The 13,793-nt window shown below is 49.4% G+C and overlaps 19 non-coding genes across 19 annotated transcripts; 4 read left to right on the top strand and 15 right to left on the bottom strand.

Moving 5' to 3' along the window:
* Positions 1-28: 28 nt before the first annotated feature.
* Trnai-aau lies at positions 29-102 on the bottom strand. The gene has a single exon. It is a non-coding gene; the product is annotated as a tRNA-Ile (tRNA).
* A 198-nt stretch (positions 103-300) lies between these two features.
* Positions 301-372, bottom strand: Trnae-uuc. Its single transcript has one exon. It is a non-coding gene; the product is annotated as a tRNA-Glu (tRNA).
* A 281-nt stretch (positions 373-653) lies between these two features.
* On the bottom strand, positions 654-726 carry Trnam-cau. Its single transcript has one exon. It is a non-coding gene; the product is annotated as a tRNA-Met (tRNA).
* Positions 727-1,019: 293 nt separating this feature from the next.
* Trnag-gcc lies at positions 1,020-1,090 on the bottom strand. Its single transcript has one exon. It is a non-coding gene; the product is annotated as a tRNA-Gly (tRNA).
* Positions 1,091-1,431: 341 nt separating this feature from the next.
* On the top strand, positions 1,432-1,503 carry Trnag-ucc. The gene has a single exon. It is a non-coding gene; the product is annotated as a tRNA-Gly (tRNA).
* A 586-nt stretch (positions 1,504-2,089) lies between these two features.
* On the bottom strand, positions 2,090-2,163 carry Trnai-aau. The gene has a single exon. It is a non-coding gene; the product is annotated as a tRNA-Ile (tRNA).
* Positions 2,164-2,361: 198 nt separating this feature from the next.
* Trnae-uuc lies at positions 2,362-2,433 on the bottom strand. Its single transcript has one exon. It is a non-coding gene; the product is annotated as a tRNA-Glu (tRNA).
* A 281-nt stretch (positions 2,434-2,714) lies between these two features.
* On the bottom strand, positions 2,715-2,787 carry Trnam-cau. Its single transcript has one exon. It is a non-coding gene; the product is annotated as a tRNA-Met (tRNA).
* A 293-nt stretch (positions 2,788-3,080) lies between these two features.
* On the bottom strand, positions 3,081-3,151 carry Trnag-gcc. The gene has a single exon. It is a non-coding gene; the product is annotated as a tRNA-Gly (tRNA).
* Positions 3,152-3,492: 341 nt separating this feature from the next.
* Trnag-ucc lies at positions 3,493-3,564 on the top strand. The gene has a single exon. It is a non-coding gene; the product is annotated as a tRNA-Gly (tRNA).
* Positions 3,565-4,150: 586 nt separating this feature from the next.
* Trnai-aau lies at positions 4,151-4,224 on the bottom strand. The gene has a single exon. It is a non-coding gene; the product is annotated as a tRNA-Ile (tRNA).
* Positions 4,225-4,422: 198 nt separating this feature from the next.
* On the bottom strand, positions 4,423-4,494 carry Trnae-uuc. The gene has a single exon. It is a non-coding gene; the product is annotated as a tRNA-Glu (tRNA).
* A 281-nt stretch (positions 4,495-4,775) lies between these two features.
* Trnam-cau lies at positions 4,776-4,848 on the bottom strand. Its single transcript has one exon. It is a non-coding gene; the product is annotated as a tRNA-Met (tRNA).
* A 293-nt stretch (positions 4,849-5,141) lies between these two features.
* On the bottom strand, positions 5,142-5,212 carry Trnag-gcc. The gene has a single exon. It is a non-coding gene; the product is annotated as a tRNA-Gly (tRNA).
* Positions 5,213-5,553: 341 nt separating this feature from the next.
* Trnag-ucc lies at positions 5,554-5,625 on the top strand. The gene has a single exon. It is a non-coding gene; the product is annotated as a tRNA-Gly (tRNA).
* A 586-nt stretch (positions 5,626-6,211) lies between these two features.
* Trnai-aau lies at positions 6,212-6,285 on the bottom strand. Its single transcript has one exon. It is a non-coding gene; the product is annotated as a tRNA-Ile (tRNA).
* A 198-nt stretch (positions 6,286-6,483) lies between these two features.
* Trnae-uuc lies at positions 6,484-6,555 on the bottom strand. Its single transcript has one exon. It is a non-coding gene; the product is annotated as a tRNA-Glu (tRNA).
* Positions 6,556-12,925: 6,370 nt separating this feature from the next.
* Positions 12,926-12,996, bottom strand: Trnag-gcc. Its single transcript has one exon. It is a non-coding gene; the product is annotated as a tRNA-Gly (tRNA).
* Positions 12,997-13,337: 341 nt separating this feature from the next.
* Trnag-ucc lies at positions 13,338-13,409 on the top strand. Its single transcript has one exon. It is a non-coding gene; the product is annotated as a tRNA-Gly (tRNA).
* Positions 13,410-13,793: the final 384 nt, after the last annotated feature.

Here is a 13,793-nt window from a genome sequence, read left to right on the forward strand (position 1 = left end):
CTGCCTTTTCGCAGTAGTAAAGGAGAAGTGGCCCGTGGGGGGATCGAACCCACGACCTTCGCGTTATTAGCACGACGCTCTAACCAACTGAGCTAACGGGCCTCGGCAGATGCAGTTGCTCAGCCCTACGCTGGAATCAGGTGGCATGAAGCCATACACCATTCCTATGGTCGTCGTGTGTCTGCTTCCCTAGTCTATATTCTGCTGACGGTCACGAAACAGTAGCTATATTGCGAGCAGGACGGGAAACGGCCGCTCGGACAGCTCAAACTTGTCACGATTCGTGTGGAAAAAATTCCGTTCCGGTACCGGGAATCGAACCCGGGCCTCCTGGGTGAAAGCCAGGTATCCTAGCCACTAGACCACACCGGATGCGGCCGTTTCATTCGACCGTTCGTACGGTCGCTTGTCGCATTGTCGCTCTCTTTGCGAGCATCTTTGCACATACTGACTGGCAAGGCGCGCACCTCAAACGTCGCAGAGCAATGCTTTTGGCTTCATGCTCTGCTGGGAGAAGAGGAATAGGGAAGCTGTATGTAGCAATAACAGGAAGTAAACATTTTCCCGCTGAAGCGTTGAAACGTTGCGGATAACAAACAAGAAATAAGTTGGCGCCCTAGCAACAGCACCACCTTCAGTCACAGAAAATTAGATGCCCCGGGTGAGGATCGAACTCACGACCTTAAGATTATGAGACTTACGCGCTGCCTACTGCGCTACCGAGGCAGGCGATCGTTAGACCTTCTGGAATCTTGGTAAGTACCGAATACAAGTGGTAGAGAGTCTGCACTCCCTGGCTCATTTTTTCTGTTGCTACACGTGCATTCACGGCGCGGCAGGCAACTTGCGATGCTAGGCCGACGCCAGTATGTACAATAGCACGCAGGAGTCCAAACGAGCAGTCGTCCGCGCTGCATGATTGGTTCTTTCCACACGGAATCCCGCGGTTCATTCTCATGGCTCACGCAGTTCGAGTGCGAAAGACACGCAGCACCCCTACCGGAGAAAAAACAAAATGATGCATCGGCCGGGAATCGAACCCGGGCCGCCCGCGTGGCAGGCGAGCATTCTACCACTGAACCACCGATGCTCGGGCCAGCGGTACCTTCACGCTGCTTCCCGAGCAGATGTCTCAAGGGAAAGTGGGACTGCCGTCAAGCGCCGTAGCATTCTGTGGAGAAGATGCTGCAGACGCTGAATCCTGCACTGCACTGCTTAAAGATGCCGCCAGAACGCGGTCCTCTGCGTACTCTTGCGCCGCCGGCGCCGACTCTTGCCAAAGGATGCGAAATGTGCGCGGATACGCTGTCCGAATGCGTCTGGATGTGCTCCCCTAGCCTGCCTCGAAATGCGCCTGCCGGGTACGATCACCTTCGGCCGCTGCCGACAGGCGGGAAGCCGACTCAGCGCGGTGGCGGGGCGCTCGCTTGTGCGGTGGTGGTGTAATGGTCAGCATAGTTGCCTTCCAAGCAGTTGATCCGGGTTCGATTCCCGGCCACCGCAGCAGGCTTTTAATTTCGCGTATGAGTACTTTTGCCACGCGCTCTTAAACTATTGTTTTTTCGCCCTCTTACTCGCTGCATACCAGCCCTTAGTGTGTCTCGACTTGTCTCGACTTTGCTCAGCTGACGCGAGAGCTGACGCTCTCAAATCGGCCTATATCAAAACGACAAGCACGAGAAACGACTGAGAGAGGTAAGGAGAGGCGAGGCGAGGCGATGGACACACAGCACGCCCCCTTCATTTCACGGTGGCGTCTCCCTGGCCGAATCGGGCTGTAGCTCCGAAAACAAAGGAGAAACAAAAATAGGAAGTAAAACTGCCAATACTGCCCTGTGTTCCCATGCGCTCACCCGCCCAAGTACTGACAAGGGCCAAAGTTGTTACGCATCGGCAATCGGACATTTTCTTTCATTTTCTCTAACCAGTGTATTCAAGATATTATGGCCATTGCCGAGTGAATGCTGTAGTGCTTCCCGACGAGTCGGGTTCGGATCCTCTGTCAACTTCCACGCAGGGTGATGATCATTTGGTCATCACACTCGCCAGCTGAAATCGGCGCTGCCTTTTCGCAGTAGTAAAAGAGAAGTGGCCCGTGGGGGGATCGAACCCACGACCTTCGCGTTATTAGCACGACGCTCTAACCAACTGAGCTAACGGGCCTCGGCAGATGCAATTGCTCAGCCCTACGCTGGAATCAGGTGGCATGAAGCCATACACCATTCCTATGGTCGTCGTGTGTCTGCTTCCCTAGTCTATATTCTGCTGACGGTCACGAAACAGTAGCTATATTGCGAGCAGGACGGGAAACGGCCGCTCGGACAGCTCAAACTTGTCACGATTCGTGTGGAAAAAATTCCGTTCCGGTACCGGGAATCGAACCCGGGCCTCCTGGGTGAAAGCCAGGTATCCTAGCCACTAGACCACACCGGATGCGGCCGTTTCATTCGACCGTTCGTACGGTCGCTTGTCGCATTGTCGCTCTCTTTGCGAGCATCTTTGCACATACTGACTGGCAAGGCGCGCACCTCAAACGTCGCAGAGCAATGCTTTTGGCTTCATGCTCTGCTGGGAGAAGAGGAATAGGGAAGCTGTATGTAGCAATAACAGGAAGTAAACATTTTCCCGCTGAAGCGTTGAAACGTTGCGGATAACAAACAAGAAATAAGTTGGCGCCCTAGCAACAGCACCACCTTCAGTCACAGAAAATTAGATGCCCCGGGTGAGGATCGAACTCACGACCTTAAGATTATGAGACTTACGCGCTGCCTACTGCGCTACCGAGGCAGGCGATCGTTAGACCTTCTGGAATCTTGGTAAGTACCGAATACAAGTGGTAGAGAGTCTGCACTCCCTGGCTCATTTTTTCTGTTGCTACACGTGCATTCACGGCGCGGCAGGCAACTTGCGATGCTAGGCCGACGCCAGTATGTACAATAGCACGCAGGAGTCCAAACGAGCAGTCGTCCGCGCTGCATGATTGGTTCTTTCCACACGGAATCCCGCGGTTCATTCTCATGGCTCACGCAGTTCGAGTGCGAAAGACACGCAGCACCCCTACCGGAGAAAAAACAAAATGATGCATCGGCCGGGAATCGAACCCGGGCCGCCCGCGTGGCAGGCGAGCATTCTACCACTGAACCACCGATGCTCGGGCCAGCGGTACCTTCACGCTGCTTCCCGAGCAGATGTCTCAAGGGAAAGTGGGACTGCCGTCAAGCGCCGTAGCATTCTGTGGAGAAGATGCTGCAGACGCTGAATCCTGCACTGCACTGCTTAAAGATGCCGCCAGAACGCGGTCCTCTGCGTACTCTTGCGCCGCCGGCGCCGACTCTTGCCAAAGGATGCGAAATGTGCGCGGATACGCTGTCCGAATGCGTCTGGATGTGCTCCCCTAGCCTGCCTCGAAATGCGCCTGCCGGGTACGATCACCTTCGGCCGCTGCCGACAGGCGGGAAGCCGACTCAGCGCGGTGGCGGGGCGCTCGCTTGTGCGGTGGTGGTGTAATGGTCAGCATAGTTGCCTTCCAAGCAGTTGATCCGGGTTCGATTCCCGGCCACCGCAGCAGGCTTTTAATTTCGCGTATGAGTACTTTTGCCACGCGCTCTTAAACTATTGTTTTTTCGCCCTCTTACTCGCTGCATACCAGCCCTTAGTGTGTCTCGACTTGTCTCGACTTTGCTCAGCTGACGCGAGAGCTGACGCTCTCAAATCGGCCTATATCAAAACGACAAGCACGAGAAACGACTGAGAGAGGTAAGGAGAGGCGAGGCGAGGCGATGGACACACAGCACGCCCCCTTCATTTCACGGTGGCGTCTCCCTGGCCGAATCGGGCTGTAGCTCCGAAAACAAAGGAGAAACAAAAATAGGAAGTAAAACTGCCAATACTGCCCTGTGTTCCCATGCGCTCACCCGCCCAAGTACTGACAAGGGCCAAAGTTGTTACGCATCGGCAATCGGACATTTTCTTTCATTTTCTCTAACCAGTGTATTCAAGATATTATGGCCATTGCCGAGTGAATGCTGTAGTGCTTCCCGACGAGTCGGGTTCGGATCCTCTGTCAACTTCCACGCAGGGTGATGATCATTTGGTCATCACACTCGCCAGCTGAAATCGGCGCTGCCTTTTCGCAGTAGTAAAAGAGAAGTGGCCCGTGGGGGGATCGAACCCACGACCTTCGCGTTATTAGCACGACGCTCTAACCAACTGAGCTAACGGGCCTCGGCAGATGCAGTTGCTCAGCCCTACGCTGGAATCAGGTGGCATGAAGCCATACACCATTCCTATGGTCGTCGTGTGTCTGCTTCCCTAGTCTATATTCTGCTGACGGTCACGAAACAGTAGCTATATTGCGAGCAGGACGGGAAACGGCCGCTCGGACAGCTCAAACTTGTCACGATTCGTGTGGAAAAAATTCCGTTCCGGTACCGGGAATCGAACCCGGGCCTCCTGGGTGAAAGCCAGGTATCCTAGCCACTAGACCACACCGGATGCGGCCGTTTCATTCGACCGTTCGTACGGTCGCTTGTCGCATTGTCGCTCTCTTTGCGAGCATCTTTGCACATACTGACTGGCAAGGCGCGCACCTCAAACGTCGCAGAGCAATGCTTTTGGCTTCATGCTCTGCTGGGAGAAGAGGAATAGGGAAGCTGTATGTAGCAATAACAGGAAGTAAACATTTTCCCGCTGAAGCGTTGAAACGTTGCGGATAACAAACAAGAAATAAGTTGGCGCCCTAGCAACAGCACCACCTTCAGTCACAGAAAATTAGATGCCCCGGGTGAGGATCGAACTCACGACCTTAAGATTATGAGACTTACGCGCTGCCTACTGCGCTACCGAGGCAGGCGATCGTTAGACCTTCTGGAATCTTGGTAAGTACCGAATACAAGTGGTAGAGAGTCTGCACTCCCTGGCTCATTTTTTCTGTTGCTACACGTGCATTCACGGCGCGGCAGGCAACTTGCGATGCTAGGCCGACGCCAGTATGTACAATAGCACGCAGGAGTCCAAACGAGCAGTCGTCCGCGCTGCATGATTGGTTCTTTCCACACGGAATCCCGCGGTTCATTCTCATGGCTCACGCAGTTCGAGTGCGAAAGACATGCAGCACCCCTACCGGAGAAAAAACAAAATGATGCATCGGCCGGGAATCGAACCCGGGCCGCCCGCGTGGCAGGCGAGCATTCTACCACTGAACCACCGATGCTCGGGCCAGCGGTACCTTCACGCTGCTTCCCGAGCAGATGTCTCAAGGGAAAGTGGGACTGCCGTCAAGCGCCGTAGCATTCTGTGGAGAAGATGCTGCAGACGCTGAATCCTGCACTGCACTGCTTAAAGATGCCGCCAGAACGCGGTCCTCTGCGTACTCTTGCGCCGCCGGCGCCGACTCTTGCCAAAGGATGCGAAATGTGCGCGGATACGCTGTCCGAATGCGTCTGGATGTGCTCCCCTAGCCTGCCTCGAAATGCGCCTGCCGGGTACGATCACCTTCGGCCGCTGCCGACAGGCGGGAAGCCGACTCAGCGCGGTGGCGGGGCGCTCGCTTGTGCGGTGGTGGTGTAATGGTCAGCATAGTTGCCTTCCAAGCAGTTGATCCGGGTTCGATTCCCGGCCACCGCAGCAGGCTTTTAATTTCGCGTATGAGTACTTTTGCCACGCGCTCTTAAACTATTGTTTTTTCGCCCTCTTACTCGCTGCATACCAGCCCTTAGTGTGTCTCGACTTGTCTCGACTTTGCTCAGCTGACGCGAGAGCTGACGCTCTCAAATCGGCCTATATCAAAACGACAAGCACGAGAAACGACTGAGAGAGGTAAGGAGAGGCGAGGCGAGGCGATGGACACACAGCACGCCCCCTTCATTTCACGGTGGCGTCTCCCTGGCCGAATCGGGCTGTAGCTCCGAAAACAAAGGAGAAACAAAAATAGGAAGTAAAACTGCCAATACTGCCCTGTGTTCCCATGCGCTCACCCGCCCAAGTACTGACAAGGGCCAAAGTTGTTACGCATCGGCAATCGGACATTTTCTTTCATTTTCTCTAACCAGTGTATTCAAGATATTATGGCCATTGCCGAGTGAATGCTGTAGTGCTTCCCGACGAGTCGGGTTCGGATCCTCTGTCAACTTCCACGCAGGGTGATGATCATTTGGTCATCACACTCGCCAGCTGAAATCGGCGCTGCCTTTTCGCAGTAGTAAAAGAGAAGTGGCCCGTGGGGGGATCGAACCCACGACCTTCGCGTTATTAGCACGACGCTCTAACCAACTGAGCTAACGGGCCTCGGCAGATGCAGTTGCTCAGCCCTACGCTGGAATCAGGTGGCATGAAGCCATACACCATTCCTATGGTCGTCGTGTGTCTGCTTCCCTAGTCTATATTCTGCTGACGGTCACGAAACAGTAGCTATATTGCGAGCAGGACGGGAAACGGCCGCTCGGACAGCTCAAACTTGTCACGATTCGTGTGGAAAAAATTCCGTTCCGGTACCGGGAATCGAACCCGGGCCTCCTGGGTGAAAGCCAGGTATCCTAGCCACTAGACCACACCGGATGCGGCCGTTTCATTCGACCGTTCGTACGGTCGCTTGTCGCATTGTCGCTCTCTTTGCGAGCATCTTTGCACATACTGACTGGCAAGGCGCGCACCTCAAACGTCGCAGAGCAATGCTTTTGGCTTCATGCTCTGCTGGGAGAAGAGGAATAGGGAAGCTGTATGTAGCAATAACAGGAAGTAAACATTTTCCCGCTGAAGCGTTGAAACGTTGCGGATAACAAACAAGAAATAAGTTGGCGCCCTAGCAACAGCACCACCTTCAGTCACAGAAAATTAGATGCCCCGGGTGAGGATCGAACTCACGACCTTAAGATTATGAGACTTACGCGCTGCCTACTGCGCTACCTTTTTTTTTTTTTTTTTTTTTTTTTTTTTTTTTCTCTTCTGTTTTATCCCGATTTTTGCCTGAGACCGCTTGGTTTGTTTTTGTGTCTTTTTGGAAGCCATCAGTAGGAGCATGACGGGGACAAAGAGGGCAGGGGTCAAAGAACTTGAGGCCTGGCCACGATGCCCCCGCCATTACTCCCACCTAATGGCTCCTTCAGTACATTTTATATGTTAGAGAAAAGCGTTTGTAGTCGTGTTTGGTCTTTGCCTGCTCTTGTTATTATGGTGCGGAGCACTGTTTGTACGACGTCTGGGTGGAGATTTCATTGGAAGGCTGTCATTCGAGTGATCATTCAACAGTCATTCGAGTAGGAAACATGTTAATTTACATCAATATACCTCCAGCATTTATGAGGCACATATTGGGGGGACCGACATAACAGAAATGGATAAAAGAAGAGGCATTTCCTTCATCTTGAACGTAGGTCTCATACTTCATTCCTTCAGTACCCCTAAAATAGTAACTTTATTGTTAGACTGTGCTTTTTAACCAACACCTATTCTTTCGAATAAAATGATCAACATGTTTCCATACATTTTCCTGTGGTCTGCATAGTTCTTAACTTTACTGTACTCCATTTTCATAAAAAGCTTGAATTCCGTTTCATCGTCACCACCTATTTTATTGATAATGTAATGAACAAACTGTCCCATTAACCAGTGTATTGCATTATTTTTGGTTTTGGTGTAATACTTAATTTCAGGTCTGAGAAGCATCATAGGAGTAATGGAATTGGGTGACGTTCGTTGCAGTAGTGCAAGACTTTTCCTGAGCCAAATCCAATTGTTGAAATTTCCACCACACGTGAATCTATGAATCACGGTGTCAACCAGTTTACATGTCCGACATAAGGGGGTTTCAGCTTTCCCAATTTTATAAAGCCGTTCGTTGGTGCTGACAATATCATTGACGGCTTTGTACCATGCCGTTACCACATGTGAATTGAGCCCGTTAAAACTAATATTCTCCCAAATTGCATCCCAGTTGTAATTCATATATTTCGTGGCAATTTTATTTTGGCCTTCGTATTGTTGTCTTTCTCTCAAGATATCTCGGGCTGCAATGTGCAGTGAAGTTCTGAGTTTCTCGTTAACATAGCTCAATTCTGTGTACAAGATCCTAACGTATCGCAGTCGGGGATGAATCTTTTGTACGTCTGCCGGCGGCTGAAGGCTTTCTGGTTGAACACATTGAAACAATTGTGTAGTAATACTGCCTGGGTTGGCGTGAAATATGCTTAAAGACCGTTTTATGAAAAGCGCAGAAGCTTTATTACGTATGTCCACCAGTCCGAGGCCTCCATTTCTAGGATGTAAGGTCGCAGTTTTTAGGTTAACCCTGAAGATTTCCCCCTTCCATAAGAAATTTGCCACTCTCGACATTATTTTCTGAGCTATCAACTTCGGCAAGGGAAAAACTTGTGCCATATAGAATGCCTTTGAGAGAATGCATAAGTTAATGAACTTGACCCTCTGAACCTGGTTCATAAGTCGGTGTGTGTTCTCAATGAGTCCGCCTTGAATCTTTGTGGAAACCTCTTTCCAGTTGAGGGCTGTCATCCTCATGGGACATGCCGTCAGGATTGTCCCCAGGGTTTTATGGGTGGTAACTGACTTCGCCCAATCGATGTGTATCCGGTCAAGACCCCGCATTCCCAAGATTGTACTTTTATTTTCGTTCTTTGTCGCACCCGATGCGCGGCAGTAGTTTTGAAGAATGGCCCCTAGTCGAATTACATCATCTTGCCCTCTTATGACGACACCAACATCGTCAGCATAGGCTCTCACTACAGTTTTCCTTCCAGTTATAGTTATGCCCTTTAACCTTTCATGAACACTTCGTAAAAAGGGCTCTAACGACACAACAAACAAAAACATAGATAAGGGACTTCCCTGTGGAATGCCGCGGTTTATTGGAATTTGCCGAGACAGCTGACAGTTGACGGCTAATTTAGCGTGCAGACCAGTAGCAATGTTTTTTATAACATTAACAGTTTTGTGGACGAATCCCATTTTTGTCAGTACCTCAAACAGGAAACGGTGATTCACTGAGTCGAAAGCCTTATTAAAATCTATAAAGAGGAGAGCACATTTGATATTGGAAACTGATGCTAAGGCGATGATGTCTCTATATTCAGAAATTGTGTTAAAAATACTTCTATTTGCTGCACATGACTGATGTTGACTAATTAATTTGTCGGTCAGAGGGGAAAGTCGCTTTTTTAAAATCCTGCATACTATTTTGTAGTCAGAGTTTAAAAGTGAAATAGGGCGGTAATTGTTTAGACTTTTCGTTCCTTTGTTTTTCGGTATAAGTACAATTTTGCTATCTTTAAAATCTTCAGGTACCGTCTGCTCGTTAAAAATCTCGTTGACAATGCATGTAAAAGTGTCACCAATTAAAAACCAAAATTTTAAGTAAAATTCTACAGGCAGTCCGTCGGGTCCAGCAGATTTATTTAGCGGAGACTTGGTTATTATCTCACGAACCTCTTCGTTACTGACTTCAGAAAGGATTTCGTCGTTTTCAGAACTCGTCAATTGTGGGGATAAAACACTGAGAACCTCGTGCAGAGACCCCTCATGAGGTGGACTGGAAGAATATAATGCGTGGTAGTATTGGTATACTGCATTGAGAATCTCTTTCTGAGACGTTAGTCTTGTCCCATTGGATGTTTTAATTTCACTAATGACAGTTCGTCGCCTATTCTTTGCATGCCGAAGCAGATGATATAAGGATGTTGTTTCATCATCTACCACCGACTTCGCCTTTGACTTCAGTTTTAAGCCTTCCATCTGCTGTCTTTTAAAGGCGAGTAATTTCGCTTTGGTGTGTTTGATGTCGTGTAATCTAATGGTTGACACGTTTGCCTGGTCATAGAGGTCCCGCAACAATCTGTAATAAAATTCCATACTGTTTTTTAACTCCCGTGCTCTTTCTCTGCTGTATCTGATACACACTTTTCTCAGTCTCGGTTTTGCAACCTTAATCCACCAATCTAATACTGTGGGGTGCCTGTCGATCGATCGCAGACATAAGGTCCACGCTTCTGATACTGCGTCTGCCAAATCTTGCTCTTTTAAGAGAGAGACATTTAGATGCCACTGGTTCCTAAAAATCTTAATCGGCTGTGGAGCTAAATTAATGCACGCCTTCATACTGCAGTGGTCACTAAAATATACAGGTACGATTTCTGAATTAAGTAGACATCGTTCTAAGTTTTGGGAAACATAAATTCTGTCTATTCTACTGCGCGAAGTCTGTGTTATATACGTATATTCAACATTCGTTGGATATTTTAGTTCCCATGCGTCCTTAAGTTTTAAGTCGGTTACTAGGCGTTTAAGTTCCAACGAACCGTTAAAGTGTGGTTGTTGATCCTTACGATTTAACACACAGTTAAAATCACCGCCCATTATAAAACTGTTTGGGTTTCGACGTAATAAATATATAATTTCCTCTTTATAAAATGCTGCCCTGTCCTGTCTATTACTATTTCCTGAGGGCGCATATAAGTTAATCAATGTGGTACCTAAAACGTTTATACTAATGGCCCTTCCAGATTCCAAACGCTCTACTTGAGACACGGGAATTCCTTCCCTGAGCAGAAACGCTGTTCCCGTATGTGTTTCACAAGATACGTTTACTATGGCGGCGTATCCTGGTATTGCAAGAGACGTCGTTACAACCTCCTGTAGCAACGCGATATCGGTTCCAGAGTCATACAAAAATTCCTTGAGAGCAGCTAGCTTTAATGAGGTTCGAATTTTATTTATATTTATCGTTGTGATAGTGTATGCTTGCATCTGTAACTGGCTATTGGCCACCTACAACCTTGGTCAAAAACTGTTATACTTTTGGTATGCTGAAATCCGTTTTAGAACTACAGTCGTTTAGAATTCTGCATTATTCCTCGTAACACGGTTGCTAAACGTTAGCTTGTCTTCCATTGTCATCCCGTACCTTAGTACTGAGGGGCTGTTCGACATTGAATGTATCAGGAGGCTCATCTGGAGCACCTTCTCTGACAATGTCATATCGTATATTTTTCTGCGATTTTACATCTGACTTGTCGGCTTTTTGTTTGGGTTGGGTGCGAGAAACAGTAAGATTCGGTTGTGGTTTTAGCGTACGGCGGTGGACGCCCTGAAAACTCTGACCTGATTTTGTTGTGGCAGCACTCGGCGTGGCCGCTTCAGCAACAGTGTCTCGAGAGATCTGGTTTGTAAACACTGCCTGCTGTTTACATGCTACCTTCGTTTGTTGTGATGCTTGCGACGGTGTTTGCTTATTTTCCGGTTCAGGAGTAAACACTTCCTCTTGTTTACACTCTGATGCCGGTTGTTGTGCCGTTGCGGTGTCGCGGTGTTGTTGTTCTACCGCTTCCGCGAACTTCCCGTCTGTAAACAGCTGATTATCGCTGTTTACAGCTGGGCAAGTTGTCACTGCCTCGGGGACTTCTACTTTATCGCTGTCGGCAGCGGCCGTTTCATTTTCTGGCAATGAGCGAGACGTATCAGAAACTGTGATTAAATCCACTTGCATTTCGTCTTGGGGCACAGGCAGAGTTTCATCGCTAGCTTTCTGTTTACGTACAGCAGGAGATTGTCGGGAGGTTTCATCATCGGAATGATCATCTGTATGTTCAAGTGGTCGTTTCTTGTTTAGTACGTCCAACTCTCGGGCAGAAGAATCACAATTCAAGCGTGGTACCAGGGGTGGAAAATCACTACCATCAACAGCAATATTTCCAGAACTAGGTACAGGATCCGAACCCTCACCCTGTTTGGCTGTATTATCAGTTGCCAAAACTTCGCTCAAGGTCATCTTGCGCCGTTGGACTAAATTCGTTTTTAGTACAAAAACACGACGAGGACAGTCCTGCCTTAAATGACCCGATTCATTGCATATATGGCACGTAGGGGTTTGGCCAGTATAAATCACGTGGGCTTTATGCCCGTCAACAGTTATATGAGATGGGATATTCGACTTTACTTCCATCTCTACCGAACGAATAGCATTGAAGCTCTGAATTTTAAATTGCTTCGACCACCGTTCGTTAACTATATCCTTAACCTCACCATATTGAGACAGGGCAACCTTGATTTTCTCATTATCTATCTCGATAGGTAAATTTAACACCCGCACAGATCTATAAAGAGCATCAGCTCTCCTAATAGCTACTTTACTTGTAGTGCCGTCTCTATGCAAAAATTCTACATGATACCCGAATTTTCCAATAATCTTATCTACCGAAACGGGGCTCAAAAATTTTACGAAAACACAGTAGTTGTCAGTGTCTAGCTGAGTGGTATGCACCATATCAGAATTAATGCCAAGTACCTGATCAAGCCAATCATGAATTTCCAGAGCAGTCGGCTGAACACGTCGTGTGTCCTTGGCGAACGCAAAAACCAGCGTATTCTTCCTCACAGTTGTAGCCATGGTATGCAGAAATCAAGGGGAGATTCCGGTAATTACCGAAAACTCCACAAACGATAAATGAACGTCGGTAGAAAACACACAACAGAAACAGTAGGCAGAATAATCACGAGTTACACACGAAGAAAAATCACAAAAAAAACAAGGACACCGAAACGCAAATGTAAACACTGGCGAAGCACTGACTACGCGCAGCAAACGGCGGCACGTCCGTACGCGTCGGCAGCTAGAGCCAGAATGAGGCAGGCGATCGTTAGACCTTCTGGAATCTTGGTAAGTACCGAATACAAGTGGTAGAGAGTCTGCACTCCCTGGCTCATTTTTTCTGTTGCTACACGTGCATTCACGGCGCGGCAGGCAACTTGCGATGCTAGGCCGACGCCAGTATGTACAATAGCACGCAGGAGTCCAAACGAGCAGTCGTCCGCGCTGCATGATTGGTTCTTTCCACACGGAATCCCGCGGTTCATTCTCATGGCTCACGCAGTTCGAGTGCGAAAGACACGCAGCACCCCTACCGGAGAAAAAACAAAATGATGCATCGGCCGGGAATCGAACCCGGGCCGCCCGCGTGGCAGGCGAGCATTCTACCACTGAACCACCGATGCTCGGGCCAGCGGTACCTTCACGCTGCTTCCCGAGCAGATGTCTCAAGGGAAAGTGGGACTGCCGTCAAGCGCCGTAGCATTCTGTGGAGAAGATGCTGCAGACGCTGAATCCTGCACTGCACTGCTTAAAGATGCCGCCAGAACGCGGTCCTCTGCGTACTCTTGCGCCGCCGGCGCCGACTCTTGCCAAAGGATGCGAAATGTGCGCGGATACGCTGTCCGAATGCGTCTGGATGTGCTCCCCTAGCCTGCCTCGAAATGCGCCTGCCGGGTACGATCACCTTCGGCCGCTGCCGACAGGCGGGAAGCCGACTCAGCGCGGTGGCGGGGCGCTCGCTTGTGCGGTGGTGGTGTAATGGTCAGCATAGTTGCCTTCCAAGCAGTTGATCCGGGTTCGATTCCCGGCCACCGCAGCAGGCTTTTAATTTCGCGTATGAGTACTTTTGCCACGCGCTCTTAAACTATTGTTTTTTCGCCCTCTTACTCGCTGCATACCAGCCCTTAGTGTGTCTCGACTTGTCTCGACTTTGCTCAGCTGACGCGAGAGCTGACGCTCTCAAATCGGCCTATATCAAAACGACAAGCACGAGAAACGACTGAGAGAGGTAAGGAGAGGCGAGGCGAGGCGATGGACACACAGCACGCCCCCTTCATTTCACGGTGGCGTCTCCCTGGCCGAATCGGGCTGTAGCTCCGAAAACAAAGGAGAAACAAAAATAGGAAGTAAAACTGCCAATACTGCCCTGTGTTCCCATGCGCTCACCCGCCCAAGTACTGACAAGGGCCAAAGTTGTTAC

Source organism: Schistocerca americana, unplaced genomic scaffold, assembly GCF_021461395.2.
Source record: "Schistocerca americana isolate TAMUIC-IGC-003095 unplaced genomic scaffold, iqSchAmer2.1 HiC_scaffold_133, whole genome shotgun sequence".
Taxonomy (NCBI): domain Eukaryota; kingdom Metazoa; phylum Arthropoda; class Insecta; order Orthoptera; family Acrididae; genus Schistocerca; species Schistocerca americana.